Below are 14,715 nucleotides of genomic sequence, written 5' to 3'. Positions count from 1 at the left end.
CTCTTTTCATAGCCCGTCTGATGCTAGCGACAGGATATTTGCGTTCTTTCAGTTTACAACACAGAGGCGGTCATTCTGACCCTGGCGGTTGAAAACCGCCAGGGCAGAGTGCCGCGGAAGCACCGCCAACAGGCTGGCGGTGCTTCATGGGCAATTCTGACCGCGGCGGTAAAGCCGCGGTCAGAAAAGGGCAACCAGCGTTTTCCCACCGGTTTACCCCTGCCCCAAAGAATCCTCCATGGCGGCGCTGCTCGCAGCACCGTCATGGGGATTCCGGCCCCCTTCCCGCCATCCTGGTCCTGGCGGTAAAAACCGCCAGGAACAGGATGGCGGGAACCGGTGTCGTGGGGCCCCTGGGGCCCCATACTGATTTTCAGTGTCTGCCTAGCAGACACTGAAAATCACGACGGGTGCCACTGCACCCGTCGCACACCAGCAACTCCGCCGGCTCCATTTGGAGCCGGCTTCATCGTTGCTGGGGCTTTCCCGCTGGGCGGGCGGGCGGCCTTTTGGCGGTCGCCCGCCCGTCCAGCGGGAAAGTCAGAATGACCGCCGCGGTCATTTGACCGCGGTGCGGTCTTCTGGCCGTCGGCGCCCGCCGGGGTCAAAATGACCCCCAGAGTCTCCGCCTGTGCGTGAAAGTCAGCTGTTTCTGAGCAATTCCGTCTTATTCTTAAGAATTGCCCAAAAGGAAGATTACTTCTCAAGGCTTTAGGGTGGTGGCTATCGTAAAGTAAAAGGCTGTTCCAATCTGTGGGTTTTTGGAACACCGAGGAGATTAGAAAACCATCTCTGAGTGTGATTCGTAAGTCAAGGAAGGATACCTCCTTGTTAGAAGTACTAGCGCTAAAGCGAAGGTGGCATCCAAAGTGTTAACCCAGTTGGTAAAAGCATTAGCTTGTTCTGTGTCACCTTTCCAAACCACCAGAATATCATCTATGTACCGTCGCCACAATCTAATGTTGGAAAAAAAAGGTTGCCTTGGGGTAAGTATATGGCGTTGTTCAAAGGTGTACATGTACAGTCAGGCAAGACTCGCGCAAAGGTACTGCCCATGGAGGCACCATGTATTTGATGGTAAAGCTGTTCTTCAAATTGGAAAAAGTTTTCTTTAAGAGCCAAACTAGCACACTGCATAATAAAACTAATAGGAGTGTTGTGAGTCCATGTAATAGATTGAAGTATGTTTTCCACCGCAGTAAGGGTCGCCTCCTGTGGTATATTGGTATATAATGCCTATACATCAAGGCATATCAGCATGTCAGTGGAACCCCTTTTGTTGATATCTTCCAGTAATATCAAAGTGTCTTTTGTGTCTTTTAGGAAAGTGGAGGTCTTTTGAACAATAGGTTGAAAAATGTAATCACAAAATTTAGATAGGGGCTCCAACAGAGATCCTATCCCTGACACAATAGGGTGACCAGGTGGGGGTGTGCCCTTGTAAATCTTAGGAAGACAGTAAAAATAAGGCACCCTGGGATTTTTCGTATCTAAGAACTCTGCTTCATGTTGGGTAATCCAACCAGCTGTCTCTGCTTCAGTTATCATCCCACGAATCATGTGTTGTAAATGAGGAGTAGGTTTGGTGGATATATGTTCATAGTGTGTGGTGTCACTAAGAAGTCTGAGGGACTCTTGTCTGTAGAACATTGTGTCGAGCACTACAATCGCACCCCCTTTATCCGCAGACTTGATGGTTATATTTGAGTTACGGGAAAAAGAGTGAATAGCTGCCCTTTCCAATTTAGATGTATTCTGAAAGGGGTGTGGAGATACTAGATGCCGTACTTCATGACACACCGCCTTCTCAAAGGTAAGTACTTCAATGGGAACCGAAGTATGAGGAGGCACAAAGGTAGAGGGGTTTCTCAGATTAGTGTCGCCTCTCAAATCAGGTAGTGGGCGATCTTTGAAGAAAAAATGTAACCTGACCTTCCAGAATAAGGCTGTCATCTCATAATTCAATCGAAAATAATCTTCCTTGGGGGTTGGTACAAAACCCAGTCCTTTCTCAAGAACTGCAGTTTCAGTTGGTGAAAGGGGAGTATTTGAAAGATTAACAACTAGGGTTTCTTTTGTGTGATCACACTGCGGCTCCTGGTGATCATTTGGGGTTCTTCCTGTGCCCAATGAATGTTTCTGCCTCTTCATCTGTTTCTGCCTCTGCCTCTGCCCCAGCCTCTTCTTAAAAAAGGACAAAAATTGTACTGTGGCTGGGGTTGAAAGAAAGGCATGGGAACTTGTTGCCATGGGGGTGTATGTTGGTAAGGAAACGGAGGGTTGAAATGTGTCGGTGGGACATAACAGTTCTTGTTATGTCACTGTCCCTCGTCACTGCTCCATTCATCTGAACTAGAGCTGTAGTGAGATGCCCGAGGTTTTCATTGTTGGACATCTGAGTCGTTTGAGGTCTCCAGGGTCCTGCGATTTATAGGTACATACCTGTTTCAATGGAACTGTGTATATCTTTTTGATGTATGCATTTGTTGGGGGTAATATACACAGGACAAGGACTTCGTTTCCGAACTTCCCGCTATTTGTTTAGGCCCCCCCTTTTTTTGCCATTGTTTAAGGATGTGGAGTCCCATTTCCTGGCAGCTGCCATTTGTGGTATGAAAATGGCTTCACTGCAGCATGTAGGAACTGCTGATTTATCAAAATGGCTGCAACATCCCGGTGGTAGGCAGCCGTGTCTTCCCTGAGGTAGGCCACTTCACGCTGAATGGAGTTCAGCTTATTCTCTATAATGCTGCTGCCAGTTTAGGAGGGCAGTTGTTGTAGCCTCTCCTTCATGGCAGCAGCTATGTCCACCAGACACTGCTGTACTTCACGCAGTGGGGAGTGTGTGCCTGGGTTGGCAGCTGTGTGTTCATTAGCTGTCACAAGGCATGTGTGCACTTATTCTTGGCTGGCTGCCATGGTCTCCATCCCGACCCGCACGTGCTTGGCCAGCTCCCGCTCGACTCCTACCACTGTCCTCTGAAAGCTTGTCTCTGGGTCCTCAGAGTCCTGAGCTATGTTTGTACGGGCAGGTAGTATATTTTGGGTGTTGGGTGGGTCATCTGGGGTGGCTGCAACATTGATTGTCCTTCTTGCAACTGGAGGTGGTGTCTGGAGGGATACCAGGACATCCTGGGGAGTCTGTTGGCTGATGGTTTTCAGCTGGTCATCGAGGTCATCTGAGAACTCCAGGACAGGCAGATCAACAGGAGAGCCATCATTCTCTGCAAGCACGTAATTGGATTGCTTTTAGAGTGTCAGTGACAACTTACAGCCCAAACATTGCTCTTGTACAATATGGGTCCAATTTATCAGCCCCACCTGAGTGTCACATAAAGGGAAGCTCAGGTGGCACAATAGGCTGCGTCATATTTACAAGGTGTGATGTATTCTCTTATGGTGGCTTGACAGCACCTTCTTATTGTGGCCCCTTCCCATGCATCAATTTGTGTGGTAGGGCCTTGCAATGGCTGTTGCAGTGGTCAAGCCACACCACCAACACACATTGCATTTTGCCCCAGTCCCAGTTTTACATGTTTTCATACACCAGAGGCAGCACCAATACCTTACACCACCCCAGGGATGGCATTACCAAGGCGCAGGGTAGCACCATGTTTACTGTGATACGGGATCACCCTGTAATTCCCCCAGCAGCTGCACAGATTAGTTTTCCCTGCACCCAGACAGGCATTGTTGCAGCAAGATGGAGAAGTGGCTGCCTTGTGGGGATGTCTTGTTTATTTGCGGGGTGGTATTCCTTCCTGCACATGTATGAGTAATTTTAGCTAAAATGCCATTTTAATGTGTGCTGTAAGATGCAGCATACATGTGTTTCGGCAATGGGACATGGCAGTAGCAAAGTGTTTCTGTAAGAGACACCACCATGACATAACCCCAGGAATGGTATTGACTTTCTTCCTAGTCTCCGATGTCTCCGTTGTGTGGGTAGAGTAGGTTTGACTACATGTAAGGAGTGTTGTGACGACACAGGCACAGTAATTAGACATGCCTTCCATCCAATGTGCTGCATATGTACATGTAGGTATATAGCCCTGGTGATTGACGTATGTCCAGGTTGTATATGTGTTGTAGTGCATGGCACAACCAAGGCATATGTACATGTGTTGCTTATGTTTGAATAGTGCATCTTGATTCATGAGTAATGTGTCCCACTGCACTCCTTTAGCATGCATTAAGTGTGTCCTATGGGTCTCTCCCTTCTGGCATTAGTAAATTGGTAGTTATTTCCCGCATGCAACTTACCATGCATTTTTGGTATTGTTGGAATTCTTCACTGTCCTGTCCTTGTACTCCTGTAACCAGCTCTTCTGGTATGACCGCTGGAACCATCTCCTCCATCAGATCCAGGTCCTCCTGTGGTGCAGGACTTCCACCTCCAGTCTATAGTGCTGCCTTTCTGTTCCAGGCCATTTTCTCCTTAGTTCTATGCTTACAATCATGCCAGCGCTTCTCGCACTCCGTGAGAGTTCACTTCACCTCTGCTGCACTGTTGATTTTGTCCACTATTTTCTGCCATATTGCGTCTGTCTTACCAATTGGCAATTTGGAGGCAGCAACTAGCTGGTGTTGGTGCTCCGTCACCTCTCTGACAAGGATCTCATGCTCGCAAGGGTTAATGTCCAAATTTTTTACTCTAACCATTTCTTAGCGCCATAGTGCATCATAATATAAATATGACACCCAAATGGTGCTGAGAAATGGTGCAAGCCGGCGCTAAACGTTTTGATGCAAAACTGCATAATAATTGTATAAATATGGGCCAATATTAATAAAAAACTACTATCATGAATTGTTAATAATATATGTATATATCTTTTTTGTACTTCATAAATACACTATATCTGCAAAGTCTTCAAAAACACTCAAACTCTCTGTTATATCTTGCAACAAATTCAAGAACAAAATAATTTAAAAAATATATAAAGTGAATAACCCATTAAACAAATGGTAAACAGACAGCTAGTGAAATAATCAAATGGGAGCTCCCACTTATATGTAACAGTAGATCCTGATGGATAAGGTCCTCAAGAATCGAAAATTGCTGCAGGGGACGGGCTGCATGCCTCCCCACCCTGTATAAAATAATACACTGGATCAGGCCTGCCTTGATCTAGACCTTCTGAACATACCTTGTGTATGTCTCCTAGTATGAAAACAGCTCTGACGTTAACAGTTGCTTAATACACACACTATATAAATATGTAATACAAATGTTTATGGTAGGCACATTTACCCACTACGCTATTTTACACATCCAGTTACCAACCCATACAGCCACTCACACAACCACTCACAGACCCATACAGCCATTCTCGCACCCACTCACCAACCAATACAGTCACTTACAGAACCACTATGAAATGTTTAAGCTTACCGTTATCAAATAAAATCTAAAAATTCACAAAAAAAAACACAGGTTACAAGGACGATATAGTTAGGAAATACATTTTTTGGGGAATTCACTGAAAAAAACAAAGGTTACAGGGATGTTATAGTTAGGAAATATAATTATAAAAATCTAGGAAATGCTCAGAAGAAAAGAGAGGTTACAGTGATGTTATAGTAAGGCTCAAATTTCACACGTACAAAACCTTAGAAATGCAGCAGTTATAGATACCTGAGCTATAACTTGCGCCACCCTAATGCACTGCTTATGACCTCACATATTACACCACTCATGACATGGTCAGTGACATCACTCATGACATCACTCATAACATCATTGATGACATCTCATCAGGGATCTAGAGTCTAGAGATCTAGGGTCTAGTGACGCACATCCTCTGTGGATCCAACTGTTCCCGGGATGAGATCTGATTGCATGCCACCACTTCAACAAAGAAGTGTTAGAAGCCATTTTGGGATTCAGCTTCAGCTGACCCCCACAAGAAAGAATAAAAAATGAAAAGGGTACAGGGTAGAGACACTCTGAACACCTAGCCTTGGTGCAAGGGACCCTGCCAGGACTTAAAAGATTATTTTTTTTAAATCTCAAAAATGTCTGTGGATGGATATGTGGATTTTTCTGAGTTGTTTTTAAAAGTGCGGTCTCCCATGCTTTTCCTTTTGTTTTCCCCCGGGTGGGCCAGGTCCCGGGGGCATCAGGGATTTAAATAACAGAGGGAGAGCAAGGGGCTTATTGTAGACCTGGAGAATGCCACCTCTCCAGGACAAATTTTGAGATGGCACCCCTACAGCCCCAGGAACCACCATCTCCCCTGGGATGAAAAAGATAGGGGATCTGTCATGGTCCCCCTGCCCCAGGGACCTCCATCTCCCTGATGCCCTTAATAGTAGTACAAAGACTTTATTCGACTTTCAGCAAGTCATAAAAGTAACAATATTTTACATTTTAATATACAATAAATACAATAAATAGGCTAAAATCTTAATGATTTACAATAATAAAAGATCTAAAATAGTTCAAGTTATGTTGCTACCCCCATGCGCTTTCTTGTGGTTAATACGGAGCATAAAAAATTGGCCAAGGTTCCGCACATCTCAATGGATGATAGTACCTGGAGGCTGACATACGCAGTACGACACTGAGGGAGATTGATTAGCCTTAAGAGAGGGACTACTAGGCGCTTTCTTTGCATGGCGTACAGTTTGCAAAATAAAAACACATGAATTGTGGTTTGTAGTGCCTTTGCGTCACATGGGCAGGCCTTCAAGGTGGTGCTCCAATCATTCATGGTTGGGAAGGTCACTAAACGGTGGAATGTATCCAGCCTCAGTCTGGTGAGCACAAAACGATGGCGGGGATTTATCACGTTCATCAGGTAAGGCTGGATAGCCTCCGTTGACAGGATTATTTGATTGTGAATGACGGTGGGCTTTTTTGATTCAACCTCCCATCGTAAGTCTTCTAAATATTTTAATGCCACAGCACTCAGGTCCTTCCTAGAGATTGTTTCCAGGAGAGCTGGATTTGTGTAATAAGCTTTATTGCCCATGTTTGAAAAAAAGGTCATAATGTATTTTAGCCAAGGCACCCTTGTTGCATGTATAGACTCCATGCAGTCGGTCAAAATGGCCTTATTTAGTTCAGTATGTTCTGAGGTCCAGATTTTGTGCCATAGCAGTAAGGGTTGAATCTTTATCAAGTCGGTAATAAAGGGGGATCCCAGTTCTGAATGAATTATGTATGATGATGTACCTTTTGGTACCATCAATAAATATCTTAAAAAGTCATTTTCAACCATCTGTACCAGATTACAATCGGTGTATCCCCAGATACCGGACCCATACGTGGCTGCTGGGATGCACTTAGCTTTGTAAATTTTTATCATATTTGGCGGGGTAATCCCCCCTATTCTTTTAGAAAAAAACCTTAAAGCCATTGTTGTTTTTATAAGCTGGGCTTTTTTTGTCTTCCTACAATTAGCCCAAGAGCCCTGATTGTCAAACATTATGCCCAGATAGGAAAAGGTGCGCGCGGTTTCTACTCTCCCCTCCGCGGTTGTAATGTTATAGGATTTGCCGCGTTTCCCACCACAGTTCATAATAAGGGCCATATTTATACTTTTTTACGCAAAACTGCGCTATCGCAGTTTTGCGCCAAAAAGATTAGCGCCGGCTAACGCCATTCTGAAGCGCCATGCGGGCGCCATATTTATTGAATGGCGTTAGCCGGCGCTAGCAGACCGGCACTGCCTGGTGTGCGTGGAAAAAAACCACGTACACCACGCAGCACCGGCGTTGGGGAAAATGGCGTTAGGGCGTCTTAAAATGGGGCAAGTCAGGTAGAGGCAAAAAAATCGCCTCCACCCGATTTGCGCCATTTTTAACGACGCCCAGACGCCATTTACATGACTCCTGTCTTAGTAAAGACAGGAGTCATGCCCCCTTGCCCAATGGCCATGCCCAGGGGACTTATGTCCCCTGGGCATGGTCATTGGGCATTGTGGCATGTAGGGGGGCACAAATCAGGCCCCCCTATGCCAAAAAAAAAAAAAATTATACTTACCTGAACTTACCTGAATGTCCCTGGGATGGGTCCCTCCATCCTTGGGTGTCCTTCTGGGGGGGGGCAAGGGTGGCAGGGGGGGTCCCTGGGGGCATGGGAGGGCAGCTGTGGGCTCATTTTGAGCCCACAGGTCCCTTAACGCCTGCCCTGACCCAGGCGTTAAAAAGAGGCGCAAATGCGGGGTTTTTTGCCCCGCCCACTCCCGGGCGTGATTTTTGCCCGGGAGTATAAATACGACGCATTTGCGTCGCAGTCATTTTTTTAGACGGGAACGCCTACCTTGCATCTCATTAACGCAAGGAAGGCGTTCACGCAAAAAAATGACGCTCATTCCTCATACTTTGGCGCTAGACGCGTCTAACGCCAAAGTATAAATATGGCGTTAGTTTTGCGCCGAATTTGCGTCGAAAAAAACGATGCAAATTCGGCGCAAACGGAGTATAAATATGCCCCTAAATGTTTTTGAGTGATTGACAGTAAGACCCAATTGTGACATAAATGGAATACAAGTAGTTAATAATTTTTGTAAGGCTAACGGGGTCCTGGCCATTAAAACTGCGTCATCTGCATAAAGTAGGACCGGGACAGCGCGATTGCCTATTTGGGATAGATCTTTGCAGTTAGTAGCCAACACATTTTCTAAGTTGTTTATATACATCGAGAACAGGAACGGGGCGAGAACACAGCCCTGGCGCACACCTCTAAATATGCCAAAAGGGCGAGTACTCTCCCCCTTTAGGCCGTACCTCACTCTTGCTCTGCACCCTGAATACATATCTTGTATAAACTGGATTATAGCTGGTTCTACCCCCAAGCTGGTTAAAATGTCCCATAACTTGTCATGTAGTACACAGTCAAATGCTGATGATAGGTCAGTGAAAGCCAGATGCAAATTGCCTTCTCTAATCCTTGTATACTTTCCTATGATGATACTTAAATTCAGGCTTTGTTCCACTGTCCCAATGCCTTTCCGGAATCCGTATTGTACAGGAGATAAAGCTCTCTTTTCTTCTGCCCATGTTTGCAATCTGTTCAGGATGATTCTCCCTGCTAATTTAGCTGTTGAGTCCAGCAGGGAGATGGGTCTATAACAGGCTGGGTTAAGACGGTCACCTTTTTTATATATAGGAATTATATTAGAATCTCACCAAGATAGTAGGGGACCTTGTATGCAAATGGCCCTTAGTGACTGCATTAATACTGGGCCCCTTAAGTTGATGTCGGCCTTGTATATTTCTATCGGAACGTCATCCGTGCCCGGAGCTTTTCCTGATTTGCTTAGAGATATGGCTTCCTCTACCTCCTCAAGGCTAAATTGTGGGGTTATTAACAAGCGTGTGCCTTCCTGTAGGGCTTGATCATATGCGGGTAATGTAGGGTTCTCTTCGCTGACTCGTGCATATGTTTTGGAAAAGTGTGTGATCCAGTCTTCTTCGGAGATCGCTATTTCCATTCTGGGGGAGTCTCTATCCCCAAGCATAGGTGAGTTAATTGTTTTCCAAAAAAGAATATTATCTTTTGTGCGGCTAGCTGTATGTAGAGTTTCCCACAGGGTTCTTTTTAGGGACAATTTCCTTCCCTTCATTGCTGCTTTGTATTCTTGTCTCCACTTACGTATCTCGGTTAAGGATCTTTTTGGGGCTTTTAAAGCTTTTTTCAGTTTCCTAAGTGATTGTGAGCAATTATAATCAAACCAACCAGTGGCCCTTTTTTTTCCCAGGTTACCCCTTCTGGTAGTAAGGGTTTTCTTTATAAATTGCATGATCAATGTAAAGGCGTTCAAACGTCGCCCTGGGTCTATGTTCTCACTTAAACAGTCTCTAAAAGCGTGCTTGCAGTTACTTAGTAGCTGTTTGAGGAAGAAGTCGGGGTCAGTCTGTGACCATTTCAGGGTGTATCCATTACGCGGCGATAACTCAATGTTATCTAACAGGGTGGGCCTGTCGTCTCTATCAGCTGTTGTGGGGGTTATTAGGAGGTTGAGGCTCTGGGGTAGTGGTCACTAATTACGATGTCATGCAGGGTATATTTCTGGAGGTAGTGTGAAAAATGGGTTGACATTAAGACGTAGTCGATCACAGTATTTTCACCCCTTCCGTTGTATGTTGGATTAAACTTTGATTCAGCAGTGTGTAATTCATTTGCAAAGGATAAATTATGGGTTTGTGCCAGTAAATTCAATGCGTCTCCTTGGGTGTTGTGTGCAAAATGGAGACTTAAGCCAACGCCCTCAGAATCCCAGCCACATACCTTATCTGAGGTTTCTTTACAGGGATGGACGTTGAAGTCTCCTCCCCAGATCATAAAGATCTCACGGCTGTTATTAGTACTTGTTATTTTTTTGAAATCATTACCCATCTCCATTAGGATATTAGCAAACTCTCCTGGGGCTGCATTATTATAGAAATTAATGAAGACTAGGTGAGTCTTATGATCCGAGTTGCCCTCTATCATTTGATAGATGCCCGTAATAAACAAATGCAGGTGGACCTGCTGGGCCAGCCTGTGCTCCGGGGACCATCACCACACCAGGGCAAATGATAGCAAATTATTGCAAAGGGCCCATCCTGCACCCCTGCAGCCCCTGGCACCCCCGGGGCAATTATTTTAAAATAAGGGGAGGTCGCGTGGCCCTAACTCAGCCTCAGAGACTGCTACCTCCCCAGGGATGAAATAAAATAATATAGGGGGTCAATCATGGTCCCCCGTTCCAGGGACAACCACCTCCCTGGAGCACTTAATATACATATGCGTGCGGGCCCGATGGGCCATTGCCTCCCTAGGTGCAAATTATAGTAAATTAATGTTGGGGGGACCCTGTGGCACCCCTGTAGCACATAGGACCACTACATTGCTGGAGCAATTCATTCAAAATAAGAAGGGGCTGTGTGGCCCAACCTCAGCCCCAGGGACTGTCACCTCCCTGTGACACTTAATATACATATGTGGGTGGGCCCTGTTGGTCAGCCCATACCACGGGGAAAGTCATCTCCCCGGGCAAATTACAGTAAATGAATGCAGGGGGACCCATGCAGCACCCCTGCCATCTCTTAGACTATTCCTCCCCAGGGCAATTTGTTCAAAATAAGGGGGGCCACGTGGCCCTCTCTCGGCCTCAAGGACCACCACCTTAGAGATGCAGACAGGGAAAGAGATGAAACAATTGCTCTTGCACACAGGAAGCTGCATGTTTAACATCTCCCTGTGTGCAATAGCAATGCTGGCTACAGAAGGAGGTGGGGAGCCATCAGGGACTGCTGGGACTTTGAGGCTCCCCCTGTGGGCATATTACACCATGGAGACATGACCGCGCCCCAGGGATGGTGTCCCCAGGGCCAAAACTGCAGCTCCCTCCTCCATTTGTTTATAGCTGAGAGAAGGGGTCCCCGGTGGCAAAATCAGCCGAGGGAGGGGGTGCGCACAGCTCCCTCCCCTATTCAATGAAAGCAGGGCCCTGGGAGATGGGATCCATGCGGTTTGATCAGCCCGGGGAGGGGGGCCGCGCTGCCCCACCCCTCTATTAAGTGTGTTTACTCAGTGATTCCATATTGAAAAACAATCTGAAATCCTTAGTAGAGGTAAATGCATAGCTGATCTATTGGGAGCACAATCTGAATGTTACTGTGACAAGTGGGTGCTTTCTTGTCCTCTCCTGGTAAGAGCAGAGCCCATGGTTCTCCTTTTAAGTTCCTATGTGTATGTAAAAGTGCAAATTCCCTGCAAATCTGCCCACTTGGCCCCACTCCGTCCACCTTAGTAGTATGCATATGTCTTCCCGTCCTTTTGTCAGGATGATGAACAGCTTACTAAAGGGCCCCGCAGTGCATTTGCCACCAATCTTGGTGGCACGTTCTTGATGCCAAGAAATCAGGACATCTCCTCAAAACAAAGAAGCACTTACATCATATCTATAAAAGGAAGGACCCTGGTTTGGTGGAGATGTACTTCTTTGTATTCTTGTTGGCCTCTCTATAGTAGGATTCATGTTATCACAGAATCCTAGAGAAAAACACACCAGGAACAATCCTGTTTTTAAAACACACTCAAGGTCACTGGTGACATTTTCTTGTGCTCTATTACACAGTTGTAGGGTAGAATACATGCTGGATATTTACCCAAGGAGGACTTCACTTTGGCTCTGCGGCCAGCCACTATCACACATAGCTGAAGGCCATGCACAGAAGTGGTTAGATTACAATATAGTAATTGAAATTACTTTACATTAAAAAACATAGAAATTCACTGAAGAAAAAAGAAATATCACAGGGTCATTATAGTTAGGATCCGAATTTACTCGCACAGAGCCATAGAAATTCAGTAGTTATAGTCATGGTTATGCACTGTTACCCCACATTTTACATCAATCATGACACCTCTGATAACCTCATTGATAATATCAATGTAACATTTGAAGTGAAATAATTGAGAGTAAAACTGTGCATGGCAGGGGTGTGGGTTATAGTTATCTTAGGGCACGAGTTATAGTAACTTGAGCAAATTCTAACTCTAGCTGCTGAATTTCTATGAGTGTCTGAGAGTAAATTCAGATCCTGCCTATAATGCCCCTGCAACCTTTGGCTTTTTAAGTGAAAATATATATACACACACACATATATATATATATATATATATATATATATATATATATATATATATATGTGTGTATATATATATATATATATATATATATATATATATATATATAGTTATTTGCAATAAAAGTTTGGATGAAGAAATTGTGCAAGGCTGAAATGCAAATTATAATTTCCTTAGGGCTCGAGTTATAGTTACTGAGCCTAACTATAAAGTCCCTGTAACCTTTGTTTTTTAAGTGAAGATATATATGTATATATATATATATATATATATATATATATATATACACACACACACACACATATATATGTGTGTGTATAATATATATATATATATCAATGCTAATAACTTTGTCCCTGTTTGACAAATCTTCACAGAACTTTCCAAAAAATGTTCCTCCACCTCAGCTCCTTCCTTGAAATTTTGGGAGTTGGTCAGTCAAGCAGAGGAAAAAGAAAAGGTGGGCCCAAAACTTGAAATATCAATGCATTATCCATGGACTTTTTTAGGCAGGGCTTCAGCAAAAACTGCTAAACCGGATTACATCAGATTAGGCAGAAAGCTAGATTGTGTTTTTTGTGTTTTGCTGTAAATCCATTCAGTCGTTTTCAAGAAATTAAGGGTAAAAAATAATTGTTTATTTTGGCAACTGGGCTCGTGAGAGTCTCTGAGACTCTTGAGGGAGCGCCAATTTAAACATAGAGCATTCTGATAGGTCTAGAAAGATTTATTTCCCTTGGGCCATCTTGCTCCCACCGACATGAGACTGATTTGCTGCCAGCAACATGAGAAAAATGTTGCTGGCAGCCCTTACAGGTTTCTTGGACTTAGGCCCTCATTATAACATTGGCAGTAAAAGCCACTTACCGCTGCGGCGACGGGCGCCAAAAGACAGTCGTGGAAATCTGACTGTGGCCATGCTGGCAGATGGCGGTAAGTTGGCACTGCTACCACCAGCAGAGCCACACCTCTAGCCTACCACTGGCCATATTATGAGAATTAATATGGCCTGGCTGTGTTATGCTGGTGGACCATGCTGCTGGCAGGAGCACCAAGTCCTGTCTCCTGCCGGAGGACTCCCTGGACACAGGTAAGTGGGTGCTCCAACAGGGGAGGGGGGTAGGGAGTGTTGTGTGTGTGTGTGGGTGTGTGTATGTGTGTGCGTGCGTGTATGTGGGTGTCTGTTGTGTGTTGTATGTGTGTGCATGTTTTGGGGTGTGATTGAGTGTATGTTGAGTTGTGTGAATGCGTGTCTGCGTGTATGTATGTAAGTGTGTGTGGATGTGTGTGTGAATGGAGGTATGCATGCGTGGATGAATGTGGGAATGGGTGTGTGTATGCGTGTGTGTGAAGGGAGGGGCGTGTATGAAGGGGGGTCTGGGGAGGAAGGGGAAGAGGAACCTGTGGAGGGGGAAGAGGTGGGGAAGACCCCTATCAGTGACAGGGAAGGGATTCCCTGTCACTGATATTGCCTACCGCCATGGTTTTCGTGGCAGTAAGAAAGCCACGAAAACCATGGCTGTAGGTCGGCTCATAATCCCTCAGGAGGGCAAGTGACGGCTGCCGGGCTGGAGATTGATGTCTCCAGCTCGGCGGCCGTTACTGCTGTGGCGGTCGGTGTGGTACATTGGTGGTTTGGCTTCAGCCAAACCGCCAATGTCATATTATGGAAGAAAATACCACCAGCCAGTTGGCAGTACTTTCCTCCATATTATTGCATAATGACCCCTTAGTCTCCTGTCCTGAAGATTTATGGTGACAGGCCAAAAAAGAAAAATACAGTAACATTTTTGTAATCCCTCATGAAAAAAAAAAAAAAGTAAGTGGTGGCCAGGCAAAATTTTCTTAATAAAAACCCCATGGAGCTTAACCCCAAGGCTAAAAAACATTTTTGACCCCACTTCCTGTATCTTAAGAGGCCCTGTGGACCCCATCCCTGGGGCCGACATTAATTTTTATGGTGAGGGTGTGAGTGGCCTCCCTCTTCAAACTTCTAAAGGCCCCAGCGAGTCCAATCTGGGTCCATAAATGCAGCAAATGGGGAGAAGAGCCATGTGTGCCCCTTCCCAAGTCTGAAAAGGCCTTGGGGAACCTACCCCTTGGGTCAACAATGCATAAATTGCACCCCC

This window comes from Pleurodeles waltl, chromosome 10 (genome assembly GCF_031143425.1).
Source record: "Pleurodeles waltl isolate 20211129_DDA chromosome 10, aPleWal1.hap1.20221129, whole genome shotgun sequence".
NCBI classification, from domain to species: domain Eukaryota; kingdom Metazoa; phylum Chordata; class Amphibia; order Caudata; family Salamandridae; genus Pleurodeles; species Pleurodeles waltl.
This window is presented reverse-complemented; position numbering follows the sequence as displayed.